The sequence below is a fragment of the Dipodomys merriami genome, unplaced genomic scaffold (assembly GCF_024711535.1).
Source record: "Dipodomys merriami isolate MVZ:Mamm:240054 unplaced genomic scaffold, mDipMer1.0.p SCAF_13, whole genome shotgun sequence".
In the NCBI taxonomy this organism is placed as follows: domain Eukaryota; kingdom Metazoa; phylum Chordata; class Mammalia; order Rodentia; family Heteromyidae; genus Dipodomys; species Dipodomys merriami.
The window spans coordinates 30,477,746-30,498,587 of NW_027202604.1; the positions used below are offsets into that span (position 1 = coordinate 30,477,746).

Below are 20,842 nucleotides of genomic sequence, written 5' to 3' on the forward strand. Positions count from 1 at the left end.
TCAAGCAATCATTCAAAACATCCTGCAGCCGCTCATTTGTGTGCAAACATCTTTGCACTGAGCAAGATAGGTCTTCTATGAACATTTACAAGAACCTATCCCACTATCTTACCAATATTGCACAAATGAATATTAACTGGCAAACAACTTGCTCCCCGGTACTGTGCTCCATCAAGGGTTAACCAAGATATCACCAACTAACATGCCAGCTTGCTGCAGTCAAAGTCAGGTTGCTATTGGTAAATATAGCTAGCAAAGCCAAAGTACTGCATCTGACTTGATATTGAGATATAATAACTCTTTCAATAGCAAATTAACTCTCTTTTCAATCTCTGAAGCTCTCTGACTCATTGTTCTGATTAATTCCTCTGTTTAATCTATTTACAGATCAGTATACTTTTTCAGCTACTGTGATATTCATCTCTGTGGGGGTAGAAACCACAGCACATGCAGTCTTTTCTCTCCCCCCCCCCATTTTTTGTTATTCTTGCTTAATCTTATTAAGATTATTTTTGTTATTCTTGCTTAATCTTATTAAGATTATTTTTGGATTTACCTACTCATCCTATGAGAGGGAGTTACTGACCTCCCTCCTACGTGTCACATGGCTCCCAGCAATTTCCCAATCGCTTGGGTTAGGGTTTGTAGACTGTCTAAGGCTTTCTCGGGGCTCTCCCTTTCCTCCTCCCTGTGTCTCTAGAGGGGAGGATTGCTGTCCTTACCATAGAGCACTGATTGTTATTAAATCATTCCTTGGAGCACATCTCCTCCTGTTAAATCAATAAAGAGATGCAGATTGCAGAGCCTTGAGGAGCTTTGCATAAGCAGAGTCCAGAAGCCATTCGTTCATTGCATAGGACAAGAAAAAGAGAAAAGAAAGAAAAATCTACATGGTGCTGTCATTTGGAGTGCCCGGTAGACACCTCGTGGTTTTCGGCTTCCAGCAATGTTACCTGCTTCCCTTTATGGGGCTCCCAAAGCCCGGGTTCAAACTCAAGTAATCCGAAGTCTAGACCATCAGCGTCAACCGACGAGACAAACGCGACCGGGGTACTGCGTGCATTCGGGGCGGCGGGTTTGTGAGTGGGAAGAAGAGACCGGAATCCGCAGCCTGGGAAACTTGACGGCTAAGGGAGCAGCCCTCCACCGCGGCTCCCCGGACCCGGGGGAGAGCAGGGGGAGGAAGGCGTCCCGATCGATCCCGCACGCCCCGCACCTGGCGCCGGGGCGTCTGCTCCGCCGCACCCACGGCTCGCAACTTTCTTTTTTTTCCCCCCTTTTTTTCCCTCTTATTCTTTTCATTCAACTTTCACTGGTGGAAGCCGCCGCGCGCCAGGCCAGCCGTGGGAACCCACCGGGCGCTTGGCAGAGCGCGGGCGCCCGCCCGGGGAGGCGGAGGGGGCCCATCCCGAGTGCGCGCCCCGCCGCCCGCCGCCCACCCCGGGACGGCCCCGCGGGGCGCAGGGAGGGACCGGCGCCACCCCGAAACTTCGGGGCGCGTCAAGTTCCCCAAGCAAGGGGCTCAACGCCAGCGGCCGCGGCGGCGCCGGGGGCCCGGACCGGCACCCGACTCACCTGGTCCCCGTCGCTCGCCAGGCGCCCGCCCTGCCGGCCCGCCCGCCGTGGCCGAGTGTCGGGGCCCGGGGGGCGCCGCCGTGCGCGCCCGCGCCAGCCGCCGCCGCCGCAGCGCCCCCGTCCGTGCCGTGCCCGCTCGATCCCGCGGCGCCCGCCCTCCCGCCGCCGCCGCCGCCGCCGCCACCGCTGCCGCCGCCACCACCGCACGCCAGGCTGTGCGGCCGCTGTGTGGCTGCTGCCGGCGCCTCAGACGCTCCTGACGGACTCCGGCTCCCGCGCATCCACCCGAGCTGGTGGGGGGGAGAGGCGGGGAGAACACCGGTGGGCAAAGGGGCGGGGACGCGCGGCCGTGCAGCCAATGGGGACCCGAAAGGGGCGGAGACTCGAAGCGGAGCAGCCAATAGGAACCCGCGCCTCGCGCTAGCGGGGCCGCCCCCGCTGCTCGCCGGGCTGGACCTCGCGCTGCCCGGCGCTGGCTCGCGTGCGCCCACGAGTGCCGGGCCTCCGTGGGAGAGCGGCGGGGGGTGGGCGGCGGCCCGCGTGTCGCCGCTGGGTGGCCTCGTGCCGCGCTGCTCGCGGGGTGGGGTGGGTGGGGGAGTGGGTTCTCCGGGGTGAAGGGCGGGAATTCCTCTTCTGGAGCGACCTTTCCGCGGCTGAGCTCACACCCGGGGAAGCGGCTGGGGATGAAAGCGATCGCTGCTCGCACCGGGTCGCGCAGCGCCTGGAGCGCGCTGTTGAGACGATCCCCCAGGTGTCTTCGTTGTAACCGCTCATGCACTTTATTAACGCACGCCTTAGTATTCCCTGATTGATGAAGAAGTCCCTGCACCTCGCGGTTCCGTGAGTTAGCGGTAAGGATAACTCCCGCTTGGGGTCGTTGGTGGTGTTTTCTTCACCAGGACCCTGTGAGCGAGCTGTTACATCTTCAGTTGGTCTAAACCCATGGATGATGGGGGGCGGGGAGGGGAGAACCCGAACTTGAGTATAACTGAGCATGAGCCCTTCGAACTTCCCAGCTTTGAGTTGAAGCACTGGGCAGGACTCCTGAGAACCGGGGCAGACCCTGCAACTTCCAATGAGAACCCCCGGACACCCCCGTCCGGGGACTAATTAAACTTAGAGGGAAGACCTAGGACGGAATAGAATGGGGCAAGTGCGCGCATCTAATGGCACTGACACACGTGAACCCAGCTAAGGGGAAAGAAGTTGGTACAGCAATGGTATTACAGCTTGGTGCTTAAACACACACATGCGTATGTACGCATTTGCAATTTCTAGAACACGTCCCAGGAGCTGTGAACAATAGTCCTCAGGAGACTTTCCTTTTTTTCTTTAATTCTTTGGTATGGTTTTTAATTTTTTGTCATTTGTTTTCTCTTCATCTTAAACACCTGGTAATGTTGGCTTACGTAGACTTGCAAGGTCTCACTTCCCTCCTGGTTTCCACAGTAGTCAACAAAGCAGTCATCCTTGATCAACCATCCAGGGCATCATCCTTGGTAAACCAGATCGGAAAAGGTTTTCTGGGAAATGGCTGTTGTGAGTGTTGTTTCTCAATCTTGTTCATCTTCCCCCCCACACCCCACCCCCACCCCCAAGAAATAAGTGTCGGATCCTCTATGCTTCAGAATGGAATTTGAACTTCTGGGGAGAGTTGAAAGGAGTTTAAAAGACAGGTGGTAGGAACTGGATATTAAGGACTGCTCCCTACAATGGAGTTGCCATGGAAACAGCCCCCCTCCCACCACCTGGAAATTGCTTCCAGGCCCAAGGAAATTGCTTCCAGGAGATTGGAAGCATGGTTTAAGGGGTAGAGCACTTGACCTGAGCCCAATCCCCAGTACAAGGAAGAAAGAAGGAAAGGAGGGAAGAGGAGGCAGGAGGGAGATGGAATGGAAGAAAGAAGAGGAGGAAAGGGAGAAAAGTTAGGGGAAAGGAAAGTTGGGAGGAAAGGACAGAGGCAGTGAGGGAGGGAAGAAGGAAGAAAGAAAAAGTTGTTTCCATGGGTGAATGCTTTCTTACACCAGGAGCATGTTCTGGAATACACTAGTAAAGCTCTTCTGATGCTAGCTACTGTATCAGAAAACTTTTTCATCCTTTTGAAAGTAATGGCTGGATTACAATGAAAATTTAGAGTTGTTTATGTTTTAAAGGGGATGGGGGAGGCAGAGATAGAACACGGTGCTATAAATAAGAACAATGTGCTTTTCCCCTTCAGGATTAAACTGCAGTAAATTTGGACTCCTTAAGTTCTCTCTACTTAGCAAAAGGGGGAGAAATAGAACAGGTATGGAAAGGTGGTTGTTTATGGTTGTTTCTGTTGTTATTGGTTATTGTAAATAATCTCTTTGCTTGCAATCTGAGAACAGGTTGGCAAACCCCCCTGAGTGTGACAAAATGTTTTATTGGGTAGAACTGATGTTTTCTGGAAGGAGCTGAGAGAATTTTGCATGCAAATGATGCTCATGCTTTCACCTACCAGGTAAAATTACTGTCATGCCCCCGTCCGTCACCAGTGTACCTCTTCCTTGACTATTTCCAAATGAGTGCTTCATGATGCACTTTCATTCTAATACCCACATGCATATTCTGACTAATGAGGAAGGAAAGAACATTCTTTTATCAAGGAGAAAAGGGGCTGGCCCCAGGCAGAAAAAAATGACAAGAGGAAAGACAGGAGAGTAGTTCCTTTAAATTAGACAGAAATCTAAACTCTAAACCCTCACAGTCCTCTCCAAATAATTAGTCCTTTTCCAACTCAGATTACATTGCCTGTGCTGGTGAAGACTGATTAGTTCTGGAAAAGGATTACATGGAATATTGAATCTTATGGTTGTAGCAGGAGGAGGTAAAGGCATCCTAAAATTTGTAGGAGTAATGATAACCATGAAACATAAGACTAGGTGGCCCTGTCAGAACAGGTAAAAGATACATAAATACATGGACACACAGAGAGAAGCATTGTTGTAGATCCTCCCCCTCCCAGGTCCAAAATATAAAACATAATGTGCATCAACTGAAAACCTGATATTTACCAAAAGTTGATACACAAAAGCAGGTTTAAATAAAATTTCCATTCAATTTCTGGGCCGAAAGCCCAGGAAATTAAAAAAAAAAATTAAAGGCACATGTGGGTTTTCTCAGTGTGAATGCCGGATGGAGTTTTTATTGAATTTGGCCTCAGCTGATTGTAGCATTATAAGCAATTCTGCAGTTAAGTTTCAGCAGCCATTTAGATGGCAAATCCCTTTTTTAGGACATTATAACTAAGAATAAAAAGTTCCTTTTTATATGGCACCTTTTCTCTCAAAGACTTTTAAAGTGTGAGATCATCTTCCCATTATTAATATACCCCAGCTTTATAGGAATATAGAATCTGTTTCAGGCCACTGATACTTTGTAACAGTCATTTGATTGTTTGGTATATAGTAAAAGGAAATGAAGGAAAAGATCAACTAGGCACACAGAGGGAAATTCTTAGGCAAAAATATTAGTGGGAATGTAGCCAAGCTAAATTAAATGTGTTTGTGTCTACAAAAAGGATTGTAGGTTTTCATTTGCATGGGTGGAAAGACAAGTCCCACAAGCAGTACTTTGTTACTATCTTAAGTTCTAATTGGTGCCTGGATTTTACAGTACAAATAGAATTGTCATATTATCTCTACTGATGAACTGAGTGGTTTGTTATTTGTGTATTATATATTTGTTTGGAGTCACACTAAAGAGTAACTATAGTGTATGTGCTACTAGTGGCTCAGTCTGCACCTACTCAGGAGTCTGACATTTGAGGATTGAGGACTAAAGCCAGTTAAGACAGAAAAGTCCATGAGATTATTGTCTCCAGTCAATCAGAAAGCTGAAAGGGTGGAGGGTGGCTCAAATGGTAGAATACCGTGTGAGAATAAGCCAAGCAGGAGTGTGAGGCTCTCAATCCAAACCCTAGTACTGCAACAAAACATGAAGCAAATAAACAAAAGAGTGTCAGTAACTTTTCAGCATCCAAATCCTGTTAAGGAAACCCATCTGTTCACATTAAGAACAGAGAAGATCTTTCCATGCAACTTCTGACTAAAGTATCTGATTGACCATTATATTTCTTTAAGTAAGGTCTCCCCCTTTTCTGGTGAAGAGGAATTCTCTTTGTTTTTATTGTGAGAATACCATACAGAAGAGTCACAATTACATGGGCAAGATAACGAGTACATTTCTTATCAAGCATTGTTGCCTCCTCATTGTTTCCCCTTCCCACCCCCTCCCATACTCCTCCCGTTCCCCAACCCTATCCTCCCCCCACCCCCTACCAAAGTTGTTAAGTTCGTTTTTCAACATAACAACTTGTACATCTCATTGTTGCAATGGGTCCACCTGTATCCCTAGTTATGAAGAGGAATTCTCTAAATCTGACATGTCATCTCCAAGGACCTTTGTTGAATTTTCTGTTTATAATAGCATTACTGTTCTCTTGACATCATGAGACATGTCTACTATTTTATTAATGGTGGTCTTTACTGGAAGTTTGATGAAAGTCAGGGATGTGTTCTGTTTGTGGCCACAATCAGAGCTCCCAGCATGAATCTGACTTATAGTTAATGGTCTAAACAGAGGTCTAAGGATCCTCTGATCCTCTTACCCTGTGTGAATATATTGCTGTGACTTTAAATGAATTTTGCCAACCATCTTGTCCAGCCACTCTCAAAATTGAATGTAACCATAATCTGGTTAAAATGCTTCAGCAGATCTTGGGGGATGCTTGTGACTACATTTCTACCAACCTTCCGGTTGGTTCTACCCACCTGCTGGTCCTCAGCCTGACCTTCTTGCAGCTAGAGTACATTAGCATACAAGACATCTGATGTACCCTGAATCTTGGTGGTTTGAGTTAACAGAAGTTTTCAACAGCATTGAGATTGCTTAAATAGTCACAAAAGCATACACTTCAGTTTAAAATTATTTCTTTGCATGCACAAAGGCTAAACTGATTGAAATCTCTGGGAATTTTAATTTCCTAGGAAGATGAAGAAACACAATTATGGACAGGACAATTATGGAACTTGGCTCAGTTTATCGATGATGGAGCTAGCACAGCAACTACCAGGTTTTGAAGTCTATTCTCTTCTCTGGTCGGAGTAATTAGCTCTTAAAAGACAGAAATCATGGGCATCTAATATGGCAACATATTGACAAGGTTTAAAGGATCAGCAAAAATGTAAGTTTGGTTATCAATTGCAGTTTGTTAAGAGGTGTTTTCAACTTGAAACAGGTGAGACCTTTTGATGTACTCAGCTCTTGAATACAGAAATCCCTCACAGGGTACCCCGAACAATCCAACCTGTAAAAGCCATTCACTGGTATGTTCATACTCAAGTGACATAAATTTCTAATTTAGTAGATCTGTTTATAGCCTCAGGGTAGTTTGAGAATAAAAAAAAATAGCACTGGTTATTCCTGAGGCTGGCATTATTTTATCGAATCTCAATTGATGTATAAAACAGGAAAATAAGGGGCTGAGGTGTCTTGTCTCGCATTTAGCATGCATAAAACCTTGAGTTTTACCTCCATAAGAAGAAAAGGAAGAAGGGAGAAAGGAGGAAAAAAGAGAAGAGAAATAATGAGTGTCTTAGTCCTCTTGAACTACTAAAAACAAATACAATGGACAGGGTGGCTTCCACTACCCTCTATGTAAACAGCCTCGGGTTTTTGAACCAGAACTTGGCCTCTGGTACAAGATCAGGTTGCATTCTGGTAGCCTCTAGCTAACACTCTTGTTTTGGTTCATAGATGATTATCTTCTTTATCTTCTGGTGGCATTGGGCAAACAGAAATGGAGAAGTCACCTCTTAAAGGGGCACTGTTTCATGCCCCATACAGTAACACACATCTGAGAAAATCCATATTGGAGGTTTCAGTCTATTAATGGATGGGCTTTGGTGCCTGTGGCAAAGCAGTGTAGCATGGAAGAGAGCAGGTGGCAGAGCAAAATCGAAGAAGTCCCTGAAACACACAACTAGAAATAGTTTATGTTGATTTTCATTTTTCCTTTGGCTCCTTAGGATCCTATTCATGAGGGCTTATACATATACTATTTTGACAACATTTATGGACATTTATCCATGTCAAATAAGTATGTAGTATTCTTACAGAAACAAAGGAATAGTTGACATTTCAGCCAATGTACTTCCATTGCAATGCTTTTTCCTTACTAACTTATAGCAGCCTAAATACATGTGGTCATGCATATAAAAAGAGCCCAAAGTAATAAATTCTGTCAGAATTATGGAACTTCTCACCCTGACCACTTGAGCTATACATGTGAAAGAATCTATTGTGACTATTTGCTAATGACTGAGCAGCATCCAGGGAAAGCAGTAATTCCTAGGCTTAGTTACAACTCACCAAAGCTCAACGGGGCCTTTGCTGCCTCCAACAATTGGAGGGAAGAAGAGCCTAATGGTCACCTTTGCACTTATATGGGGGGGCATATGGGGCACATGAAAATGCTCAGTGAAGGAGCTTCCCGCACGTGGTTAGCTTTCTAAAATTCTTTTTGATTGCATGCTATTCATTTAGATCACTGGCTTTTGACATTTTCTTTTTTCTTTTTGGTCTGGTCAAAAATGATGAAAGAAGAAGAGATTTTTTTTCTCATTGGAACACACACTTTGTGATGTTAAAATATCTCTTTGTGAATGCTAACTAGAGTTTCCTAGTCTAGAGGATATGAGATTTTTTTTTTCATTACACATCAAATCACTTGGGGGACATTAAAAATATGTATGCCCTGACTTTACCTCACAATGATTAGCTTATAATCTTGAGGGGCAGTGCTCAGACATAAGTATTTTTTTTCAACCGACTATGGGATTTAAATGTGCAAATAGACTTGAGAATAATTTACTGTGGGGTGGAATTTTGTTACCCCCAAAGACATGTTAAACCCCTAACCCACAGTGACTGTGAAGAGTCTTACTTTGGAAACAGGGTTTTCCAGAGACAATTATTGAAATCTTACTTGATTACAGCAACTCTTAATTTAACCATGGTATCCTTATAAACTGAGCAGTAATTGAACACAGATAAAATAGAGGAGGACAAACACTGCAAAAACACAGATACAGACACAGAGGGGAGATGCCTGTATGAACAATAAACCTGAGGCTGGCATGGACCACCTGCAAGCCCATTCTCAGGATATCTGGAAGCTACCAGAAATTAGAGGAGAGGCATGGCAACCATCTCTATCAAGAAATGACAAGTATAAGTGTGAACCTAAGTACAAATAAAATAAAAAAGATATTGAGAATAAAGATCAGCCTTCCAGTCTGACATTTTTGATGAGAAATCAAAGAAGTATGGGTCTGACTCCAATGAATGAGGTGACACTAGAACTATACTCTGAATATGAGCAGAACTTTAAAGCAGATTGTTACACCTGTAAACACTAGCTCCAAATAGGATCGGTGTGTATCTGACACACTGGTTGACAGACATTACAACTCTCAATGCAACTTCTACAAGTCAGGTGCAGATGCTGGTTGACCTGTGAAAACACAAAATAGAAATGCCTTAATATGAAGGAAAATGAGATGCTTGTATAGAAACAACACTGATGAAGATAAAGCTTCTAAATATTCTTAACAATGACTGTTATTTCCCTGCAATAATCATTACTACTGTCTTCCTATTATGGCTCTGAGCACATTTCTTTGGGACTTTTTTTTTCCTTTAACATTCTCACATTCCTGAGAATAATAAAAAGGAAGATGGAGGGCTGAAACAGAAAACTCTCTTCCCCCATTAAGAGCCAACATATTCGTTACATAGTAGAGGCTGACTACATAATTTACTGTTTCCACTGTAAGATGAAAATGTATGACCCTTTGTACAATAAGTAGGGAAAAGTATATGTAAAGATTTATTTTATGTTTTAATATGGATTCATCTCTTTTTCAATTGTTGTAATTTTTATTGGCATGAATGTTGCCCTTCATCTTTCTGTAAAACAGTAACCATTTAAAGATAAGGGAATTTAATTCACATGCAGGACTATGCAAGTTATATAATTTTGTTTTGTTTTGTTTTTCCAGTCCTGCAGCTTGAACTCAGAGCCTGGGTGCTGTACCTGAACCTGTTGGTACTCAACGCTAGCACTCCAACACTGGAGCCATAGAACCACTTCCAACTTTTTCTGAGTAGTTTATTGGAGATAAGAGCCTCATGGTCTTTTCTGTCTGTGCTGGCTTTGAACTGTGATCCTCAGATCTCAGCCTCCTGAGTAGCTAGGATCACAGGTGTGAGCCACCAGTGCCCGGATCATAATTTTTATTTTGAAGTTTCTATGTGTATCTGTATCTTTCACTTTTGAGAACAATGGGAAAACTTGCCAAAGCAAACTCACATGTTACATAATCAGCCATACACACATCTACCAAGGCTCTCTTCTTTTGCCTTACAAGTAAGGAATGACTAAAAGAAAAAGGAACTATGGCTTGCTCTGCTTTCAATTGCCTTTCTGTATCATAATTTTTAGATCAGTTGTGAAGGAGTACAAATTTTAGAAAAGGGTATAATAGGATTCTTTCATCATTATGATTTCCTCAAATGCCATCATTCTCATTCTGCAGGTCGAAAATGTGGTCTTTCAGGCCTACCAGTGCCTAATGTTCTCAGTTGTAGATATAACCAGCTTACTCTGTACTCAGTGGAGGTCCTGCTGTAATTCCCATACATATAAACCCAATGCACGGAAATCTCTGATCAAGGGTCCTTGAAAACACTCTCTATGGAGAATGCAGTAATGTTGGGTGCAAAACCTGCATGAATAACCTGTGCTCAAGTACACTGAAGATACATGAAACACACACTCAAAGATCAAATTATTAAGAATTTCAAGTCAGTCACAGTATACCATTCATTAAAGCATGTTCATGGTTCCTCCCAGCATTCAATGCTGCTCCCACAGGCAGGCCACACCATCATACAGGCCCGCCACCCTAGGCAAAACCACTCTGCAATTCCAGTGTTCGAATTTAACTCTGCTTTTCTACTAGCATTGACAGTCCTAGATTTATAAAGTATTATAAGGTAAAGTTGGAGATGATGGCTAAATACTAAAACTAATATGTTACTTGAATTTTCTTGTGAAAAATTCTTCCATTTTATGCTACTCTATCCAAATTTTATCCAGTGAATGCCAATCTTTGTTATATGACATAGTGATACATATTCCTCTTGATTATATTTTCAAAGTTTCCCTTTGCAGTGCTCTTTAGGTCATGCTATACATTTGCTATTAGTAACTATGCTAATGTGCGTGGGTGTGTACGCTCACGTGTGTGTGTGTGTGTGTGTGTGTGTGTGTGTGTGTGTGTGCAAGCATGCACATGAGCACGCACACCTGTCTTAGGGCTTGAACTCAGGGCATGAGCTTTGTCCCTGAATTTTTGTGCACAAGGCTAGTGCTCTACTACTTGAGTTATAACTCCACCTCTAGACTTTTGGGTGGTTCATTGGAGATAAGACTCTCACAGACTTTCCTACCCAGGCTGGCTGTGAACCACAATCCTCAGACCTCACCTATCTAAGTAGCTAGGATTAAATGCATGAGCCACTGGAGCCTGGCCAACTACTCTTGATCTATTTTTAGATGTGCTAAGTCTAATGAACTGTAAGGTAGTAAGACATTCTAGAGAACAATGTAACTTCACAAACACCATCCTCCCCCCTCCCTTGTGAACACACTTTCATATACTCATTTTTTAATCAGTGTAGTAATTTGGTGTTCTTAAAAAACAACGTCTATACTGTATGTTTGAAAAGTAATAATAAGGCTCTTAACCACACATCTTTGTTACTCAATGATACATCCTTTGAGAGTAAGTTTATCTCATTCCCAATGTTGATCTACTTTTCTCCTCCACTCCTTTTTAGAGGGTTCTTACATTTAAATTTTAGATCATTAACTTTGAGCTAGGAATGGCAGAATCTCAAAACTTGCATACGTTACAAGAATGCAGCCTGGGGGGTTATACAGAATCTTCCAGATTTTAAAACTCCCAAGTGCTACTTTTATTGAAAATACTCCAACTCTACCCTGTATTTGGTATGCTACCCTGCTTACCAAGAGTACAAATCTAGTGTAAACCTTATTCTTAATGAGGCTACGAGGATCAGAGCCAATCAAAAAAAGAAGAGGGTTCATAAATATTCACACCTCACCAGAGAGTTAGCTGTAACAAGTCATGAATAGTCATAGGAAATCTCATCGACTGAGACCCATCAGTGCAAACACAAAACCCCACTTCCAAAAGCAAACTAAAGGAAGTATGTCTGTAAAATACAAAGTAAGAGTGGCATTTTGAGAACTTTTTTTTAATGTAGAAATGTTTCTGTTCATTTCATGGATCATATACTTTCTCATCCCTCCCCAAATTAAATACAGATTTTAAATAGAAATACCTCGTTTAAAGATCTATTTTCCCCTGTATACCACGATTATTTCCTTCTGCATGGAAGCTATTTGTTCAAAACCCACAGACAGCAATAAGATGCCTGCATTTCTGTGTTATAGCACATCTGTTTGCTTGTGAGACTCATGGGAAAATAGTAGGTGATTTTTTTAAAATGGTTTCTGGCTTGTGGTTGAACATTTCATCCTGGAACTAGAAAGCCACTTGGTTCAAGTTACCTTCGATTTGAGAATAAACTGTTTGGGCTTCAAACATAACGTGGGTAGAGGCATATGGGATACAATGAGTCAGGAAGTATTCTGGACATTAAATCTGTGAGAGCCGGGTGGGAAAATGTGTCTCTTCTTCCTTATTTTTCCATTTACTGCGTGCTAAATAGAATTGTCAAAGCCTCCAACCTCCTGCATCTGTTGCAATGTTTTGGAAATTAGATATTTGGAAAACACTGTTGTCTATCTGAATCTGTGTTAAGTGTGATCAGCTCTCTGTTCTGAAAGCCATACAATTAAAAATTATTCTTCGGATATGCACCGAAACCAGGAGGTCTCTGGTCATATGACATGCTATGTACCCTAATTCACATACTTCACCTGCCACATGATCTGGCTATATGTAGCATGTGCCCATGCATTTTTAATGGATGTCCAGTGTAAGTCTAGAAACATTTTTTAATTTAACCACTTAACTCTTATTTCCCACTCATGTCACTGCCTTTCTCTTGTTTTGAAGTAAATTATAATTGATTTATAACCAACTCATTTCACAGTCTGTCACCTCTTCCAAACCCTATTCAATAAATTTAAGAAACTCACAACTGAGTTCTAAATTAAATACAAATTCCCTAACTTTTGACTCTAGTCCTTCACATTGATACTCTAAATTGGCTTTTGATATCAAGCAATAGTTATCCAAACAAAAGAAAAGATGTCTTTGTCATCTAATAGAAAAATACAGGTGCAAAATCCTCTCAGCACCAAGCACTCTCTTCTTTCATGTCTTTTCTGTCCTTGACACTAGATTCAGTATCAAACACGTTCTAGCTCCAGGCTTACACCTTCTCAGTTCAAGTCTTCCAGAGGAGGACTTTATTCCAACAATTGCAGCAGAAGCTCTTCAGGGATATCCCAGACACTCATTGGTCTAACCTGGGTTACATGCTATCCCTGAGCTAGTCTGCAGTCAGAGGGTAATAATGATATTATGACAGTGTTATGTTCCCATTCTTGGAAGTATTCATGGAATGAATTGTACCTACACCATGATCATGGCACTTGTAGGAAAAGCAAAATGTTAGGCCTCCTTCAGAAGTAAGAGCTTACATTCTTGCCTTGTCTTCTGCTGTATACCAATAACAATCATAACGTCCTTGATTTTATTAAAATATGCAGTAAAGACCCTGGGCCTGATGGAAATCCATAAGTTTTATTCATGGAATAGAGAACCATAGTTCGCCCCTGTAGATACTTTCAGAAAACCTTTCTACCAGTTTATAGTAAAAAATCTAGTCTTGGGCTGGGAAGGTGGCTCAGTGGTAGAGCGCTTTCCTTGCATGCCTGAGGCCCTGGGCTCGACTCCTCAGCACCACATAAGCAAAAAGAAAAAAGCCGGAAGTGGTGCTATGGCTCAAGTGGTAGAGCGCTATCCTTGAGCTGAAGAGCTGAGGGACAGTGCCCAGGCCCAGAGTGCAGGCCCCACGACCGGACCCCCCCAAAAAAATCTAGTCTTAAAATCATCTCCACTAGGCATGATTGTCACACACATGTAATTCTAGCTATTCAGGAGGCTGAGACCTGAGGATAGCAGTTCGAAGCCAGCCTGGCAGAAAAGCCCAATTAACCACTGGAAGTGGTGTTGCAGCTCAAGTGGTAGAGTACTAGCCTTGAACCCAAAGAGGCTCAGGGATAGCACCCAGGCCCTGAATTCAATCCCTACTACTGAAAAAAAATCAAGTCTCGATCCCCGAAGTTTGATCTCTGTCAGAGATAAGTCTTAAGTTGGCCCCCAAGTTTTAGTTGTTCTGGCCTTTCTGAAACGTAATCATACATTTAATATAGGTTTGATCGTATGTCACGAAGCACAAAAGAAAAGTTCATTGTTCCAAGCCCTGAGGACTCCCATTTGAATTAAGCCCCTCCATTTCTACATGAGAACAGTGACCAAACTGAAATCTTAGTATGCCTTTGGTTTGCCTACCACTCAATTTATTCAATAACTATTTAAAGGTATATTTTTCTAAGCAGTAAATTTTCCCAGTAGAAAATAGGATTCGTAAATACCGGACCTTGATGTATCCTAGCATTAGTTCCTTTGACTGTGTATCACAAGTCATAACTTCAGAGAAGACCTAAACAAGCACTCACGCCTTATGGAGAGCAACCTGTAGTCAGTTCACAGGATAGGCTTCACAAAGATGGAAAACTAATCGTGATGAAGTACCTGCATCAACACATATCATCTTTTGAGATCGTTTTGTATGGACTTGTTTGGTCATCTAGAAGATGATGCTTGATCATTGAGGAGTGGGTACAGAGTAGTTTTTTCCTTCCATGCTACATAGTTGACTTGAGACCTTTCATCTTCATCCTGTGTATTGTTGCTTTTGTTACTGATCCTTTGTATCGTTCCTCATCAATCACCCAGCAATGTGAACCCTAAATGAACAATGGTTTACTCTAATGCACATGTAGATTATACATTTGATCTTGTTATTTCAGTTAATAAAACGTCACTGCACACACTGATATGAATGATGAGCAGACTTTAAGGGGAGGGCTTCCAAAAGTTATTTTATATGATTTCATCATTAAAATTCCAGATGAGATCCTATCCCACACCTTCAGATCAACACCCAGCCAGGAGGGACTGGCAGAACTATTTATTAGGGCTTCACCTTCCTAAGACAACATCTCAAATTAGCATTTTAATATGATTGCCAAATACATTATAAATTGTTACAGACAGTTATTGTTCTTCTGGGTTACGTCTTTGGCATTAGTTGAGTAAAATGAAATATTAAAAATATTCCACAGGTCCTACAAACTGAGGTTGGACTGGGAAAATTTTCACATCCTTGAAATCACAATAAATGCAAATGATTTTTGTTCTTCTGCTCTAAACCACTTTTAAAATCATCTCTCCCTTTATTAAACCTGTCCATATATCTCTTCCTTTTAAACTCTAATGGCAAGTTCTAAACTTCTCTTTGAGTTGAGATTACTTCTTACCTTCCATTGGAGTTGTCTATATTCCTTGTCTATTAATATTGATAGGAATCATTTTAGTTCAAGGTGGATTTATACTTTGAACCCTGTGGGTCAGCTACAAAGTATCATTGTAGGTATGTAAACCCTTCCATAATGTCATTATTCTGAAGGGGAAAGGTCTGTGTTCTTCTCATGTATCTGAATTTTGTACACAAAGAAGTTACAAATTCACACATATTGGATTAGCATGACTTGCTCAGTCAGCATCTGTATTATAAGTGTCTATGTCTTTAATTTTTTTAATTTAAAATTTAAAAAGACATGTCTGTGTTTTCACTCTGGTATATCTTGACAGTGTAGATGGTAGCTGGTGATGAATTTACTTTTCACTTTTGTTCCTGTGAATATATAAAGAGTTGCTTTTCTATGAAATAGCCCTTACCAGCACTAACTCACAATCAGAGAGTATTAACAGCATTATCTTTGGCTCTCATTATACCCTATATAGGTGACTATTTATTAATTTATGTACCTGTCACATTTTCTTATTCTGTGAGCCTTTTGAGAGTCAAAAACCATTTTGTTTTTTGTTTATATTCCTACATTATAAATTTTTGCCCATAAGACTCTTGTATTAAATTAATAGAAGAAACAATAGATTGAATATAATAATTATCCCAAAGGAAAGATTGATTCCATTTTATTACTTTGCCATTACCATAATAATGCTTCATAACAAACTGCCCCAAACATTGTGGCTTAATAAATCATGTATCCATACAGATCTGTAACTTGACTGAGTTAGCAATGCCTAGCAAGATAGCTATACTTCAGCATGCACTTCTGGCTTGGTGTAGCTAATGATTGCAGATTTTGGCTCAGTGTGTACTACCTGTATCGACTCTGAAGGCCTGGGTGAGAGTGCAGAACTTATCCAGGGGAATTTTTTTCCATGATAATGAAAACTGCTGAGAAAGAGATTCTACACATAAACATATCTCAAGTCTTAGCTTGAGATGTAATAGTAGGTAATAAAATAAAGAAAAGAAAGAAGGAGGAATGAAGGAGAGAGAAAAAGAAAGAAAAAGAAAAGAAAAGGAAAAAAGAAAGGTAGAAAGAAAAGAAAGAAAAAGAAAGAAAGAAAAGAGGAAAGAAAGAAAGAGGGAGGGAGAGAAAGTAAAGCAGCCTGGCTAAGTCTAAGGTCTAAGTCTAAAGTCTAAGTGAGTAGGCACAGACATATGGCCAATTATATACACACAATATGAGGTTACAAAAACAAGTGAAAGAAATATCCCTTCTAGAGTTGGATAGTTCAATCAACCTGTGCAACTCTAGAATGCCTATAGTTTGTATTTAAGGAATTTCTACTTAAAAATCTCACATGAAGGTCTCTTGAATTGACACTTCATAGCATTCTCTTTCCACTACATTGAAATGTAAACCATATACTTACATATAGGACAGTATTGGTGTCCTGTATTTACTAAATGCCTTTGCTGTAACCTGGTTTTGCGATCTCCCTAGCAAAGTTGACTTTTCAATATTTACTTACAATCACAATCTTCTTTCTAGCCAGGCAACATTATTTCATCAGTCTTCTTTTATAGTCAAGTCTGACTCTGTGCACAGTTAAGGTTTGGTTTTTACTTTTTTTATGTTTTTAAATAAGTTTTTTTTATTGTGAAAATACTGTACAGAGGGGTTACAATTGCATGAGCAAGGTAATGAGTACATTTCTTATCAAGCATTGTTGCCTCCTCCTTTGTTTTTCCCCTACCATCCCTTCCCTCCCATCTCCACAACTACATTCCCCCTTCCCCCTCCCCCACCTAAATTGTAAAGTTCGTTTTGAGACATAATGATTGGAAATCTTATTGTTGCAATGGGTCCATCTGTATCCCTATTTAAACAATTTGTTTTTTCCCTTCTGCTCCCCAAATTATACCAACATCAAATACAGTGAAAACAGGCGTTATACCGTGGGGGAGGGACATACAAAGCAACAAAAAGAATCACATGGTACCTTATAAATATGTTAGAAACAATAGCAAGAAAGAAAAAAACCACTTGTGTTCTTATCTTGGGGTTCATTTCTCTTAACATCATCTTATCTGACCTTTTCTGCTTGTCTCAGATATTTATTACTTATTGCAAATAAGGGAAACCATGGGACCTGTGTTTCTTTGGGCCTGGCTTACTTCACTCAATATAATTTTTTCCAAGTCTTTCCATTTCCTAACGAATGGGGCAATGTCATTCTTTCTGGTGGAGGCATAGAATTCCATTTATATATATATATATATATATATATATATATATCACATTTTCTTGATCCATTCTTCTATTGAGGGGCAACTGGGTTGGTTCCATGTCTTAGCTATGGTAAATAATGCTGCAATAAACATAGTTATACTGGTAGCTTTACTATGGTCTTGTTTGTGATCATTCGGGTAAATGCCCAAAAGTGGGATTGCTGGGTCATAGGGGAGCTCTATGTGAAGTCTTTTGAGGAATCTCCATACTACTTTCCAAAGTTGTTGAACAAGTTTACACTCCCACCAACAATGCAGTAAGATTCCCTTCTGTCCACATCCCCTCCAGCATCCGTTGTTATTAGAGTTCTTGATTATAGCCATTCTAACTGGGGTGAGGTGGTATCTCATTGTTGTTTTTATTTGCATTTCTTTATGGATAGAGAGGTTGAGCATTTCTTCATATGTCTATTGGCCATTCTTATTTCCTCTTCAGAGAAGTTTGTTTTTAAGTCTTTAGCCCACTAATTTATTAGGCAGTTGTTTCTTCAAGGATTTGTTGTGGGGGGGATGAAAGACAGTAAATGGTGCTTGCAAAATTGGTTAATCACTTGTAGAAAACTAAAGCTAGGTCTTCATATATCACCCTGCACCAGAATGAACTCCAAATGGATCAAAGACCCTCGAGTCAAAGCAGACACCCTGAAAACATTACTGGAAGGAATAGGGGAAACCTTAGGTCTCCTTGGTACAGACAGGAATTTTCTTAATAGAGAACCAGAAACACAACAAATCAAAGAAAGTTTGGACAAATGGGATTGCATGAAGTTGCAATGCTTCTGCATGGCAAAGGACATAGCTAGCAAGATCAATAGAAAGCCCACAGATTGGGAGAAGATCTTCACTAGCCATACAACAGACAAAGGTCTCTCATATCTAAAATATACCCGGAACTCAAAAAATTAAATCCCCCAACAAGGTTTGGCTTTTAAATCTTAGACTTTGCAAATTACTGTGATTTTATTATCAATTTATTCAGACATTCCAAGGTTCAATATTTTGCACCCTCTGCTGGGGGGAAACAAAGATAATTTTAGCAGATGTGGAAAAAAATCAGTGATTTGGGATAGAAAGTGAAAGCTTTAGATTAGAAGAAAAGTTGGCTCCTATAGTCTTTAATTTTGTAATTATTTTGAGGGTAAGTTTCAGTAACTCCCTTCACACAAGTAATGTATTACAAATTTAAATTAAATAACATTAACCTGAAAACATCCAAACATACAATAGGTGAGGTGATATGGAAGAAAAAAAATGGTTTCAAACCTTCTCTGTAAGTGGATTTGGGAATATATTTAGTGTAAATCCCATTGATAAGAAGCCAAACTATTAAGAGAAGGAATATTATATCATAGAACAGACACAAATGATACTTTCCATTAAGAAAGCCATAAGCTTATAATTTTCTGTTCTGCATTCCACAAAGAACTTGTCAACTTACACAGTACCTGCACTATAAAGTAGCATTAAAAAATTTTAAAGTAAATGTAAATGTTATAACTGCATACAATGCATTGCTAAGAATGCTAATGACAGTATGTACTTGCATACCCTTTCTTTCATACTATAGCAAAGACAGCCCCAATTCACTTCAAAACATAAATCTGATCTCTGGAATGCTTTTCCTAACATGGAAAGATATAGCTATCTCTAAAATAATCTCTCACCTTTTCTCATTAGAAGGAAACCATTTAATATCACATAACTTTATTAGTAATAGTTTAATAATCATATAGAATGATGGATGTTATAAATGGAAAAGAATATTTGGTTCCAAGGAAACATTTCTAATCCTTACACTTACACCTGTATACTAACCTCTGTCCTACATACATACAATGGTCTTAGTTTACATGAGAACTAATGTATACTGTTGAATGTGATCAGACCTCTTCCCTTCCCCACACTGCCCATGATGATTGTTCATTGAGGAAAAATATTTCCGCCCATACTACTGTCTCCATAGCCCCCATGTAACAAAAACCAGCTATTACCCAAGGTTATGTTTCAGGTCATCAATTCTGTTTGCAAACCTCTGACCATCTCTGATGCTCTTAATTAGAATGGTGGCACATCTATTGATCATTATCTTTATGACTTCAATTTTCTCTTCCACTTGTAACAAGTTTGGAGTCAGGCCTTTGCAGACCTTGTGTGTTGCTCTCTGAATCATATCCACTGGCACGTACTAAGCCATTCTGACATCATTTGATAAGTACAACATGGGTCTGCCAATGTTACATCAAAAACAGAATAGCTTACCTCCGAGGAAGAAAATCTTGAGGGCAAAATGGTAAACTTTAATATTCCTTTCTTCTCCTCAGTGTTTTTCTTTTCTAACATAAAGCCACATACTTGTAAAATTACATACCAGTAATATAAAATGTGACAAATAAAATTACATCTCACTATTTTGGTTGCCAGTCTTTCAGCAGAACACAACTAGGAGATCTTTGCAAGTGTAGTTCTTCCAAGTAGCTCATTGGGCATATGGAAATGATATAATGAGACCCATTGACCAAGTTTGTAACAAAACTTAAAAGACGGAGTGATAGAGGTACACAGTCCCCCCACGATACACTGTTCTCACAACCACAACCCCATGGTGATTTGGCCATGCACTAAAAACCCTTAATCCATGAGCCACAGTAAACCTTCCCTCTTTTTAAATTGGTTTTCTTAGGAAGGTTGTTACAGTAACAAAAAGCTGACTTATGCAGGCACCATCTACATAAATGCAATTATAGCTGCACACAAAGTAATACATCATGAATGTGTGTGTGTGTGTGTGTGTGTGTGTGTGTGTGTGTGTGTGTGTGTGTGTGTGTGTGTGTGTGCTGGTACTGGGACTTACACCCAAGGTCTCACACTCTTGGGTGGTTTTTGGCTAACAGGTGGCATTCTACCACTGGGGCCACATTTCTGATTGTGGCTTTTCTCTGGTTAATTAGAAATAAGAGTGCCTTGGACTTTTATGCCTTGGCTGGCTATGAATTGTTGCCCTCAGATTGCAGCCTCTTGAGCAGCCAGAAGTATGGTGTGAGCCAGTGCTAGCCAGGTCCAGGGTAATTTTTTATTACAGTCTAGACATGAGCATGTGATCACTCTGGAGTCTGTCTCAGTTCTTCTCATTGCTTGTCTCCAGTGTTTTTAACAAAACCTGGAAGAAAATCAGAAGTTAGCATATTGCAGTAATAAGTGGATAAAAAAGTGAGTAAATGTAAGTGTTTGAGTGTACCTTAAAGTAATTTTCTGGATGAATGTAACCAGAGTACTCTCAGTATATGGA

The 20,842-nt window shown here is 40.9% G+C and overlaps 2 protein-coding genes across 3 annotated transcripts in view; one reads left to right on the top strand and one right to left on the bottom strand.

Moving 5' to 3' along the window:
* Cntn3 (contactin 3) overlaps nt 1-1,636 on the bottom strand; it is a 298,626-nt gene extending 296,990 nt beyond the window's left edge. For both annotated transcript variants that reach the window (XM_070018977.1, XM_070018976.1), the window contains exon 1: nt 1,576-1,636. The gene's annotated coding sequence lies outside the window, so the exon portion shown is untranslated. The remainder of the gene's footprint in view (nt 1-1,575) is intronic.
* Nucleotides 1,637-2,363: 727 nt separating this feature from the next.
* The window catches only part of Chl1 (cell adhesion molecule L1 like), a 739,723-nt gene continuing 721,244 nt past the window's right edge, over nt 2,364-20,842 (top strand). Inside the window, exon 1 of the mRNA XM_070018980.1 lies at nt 2,364-2,426. The gene's annotated coding sequence lies outside the window, so the exon portion shown is untranslated. The remainder of the gene's footprint in view (nt 2,427-20,842) is intronic.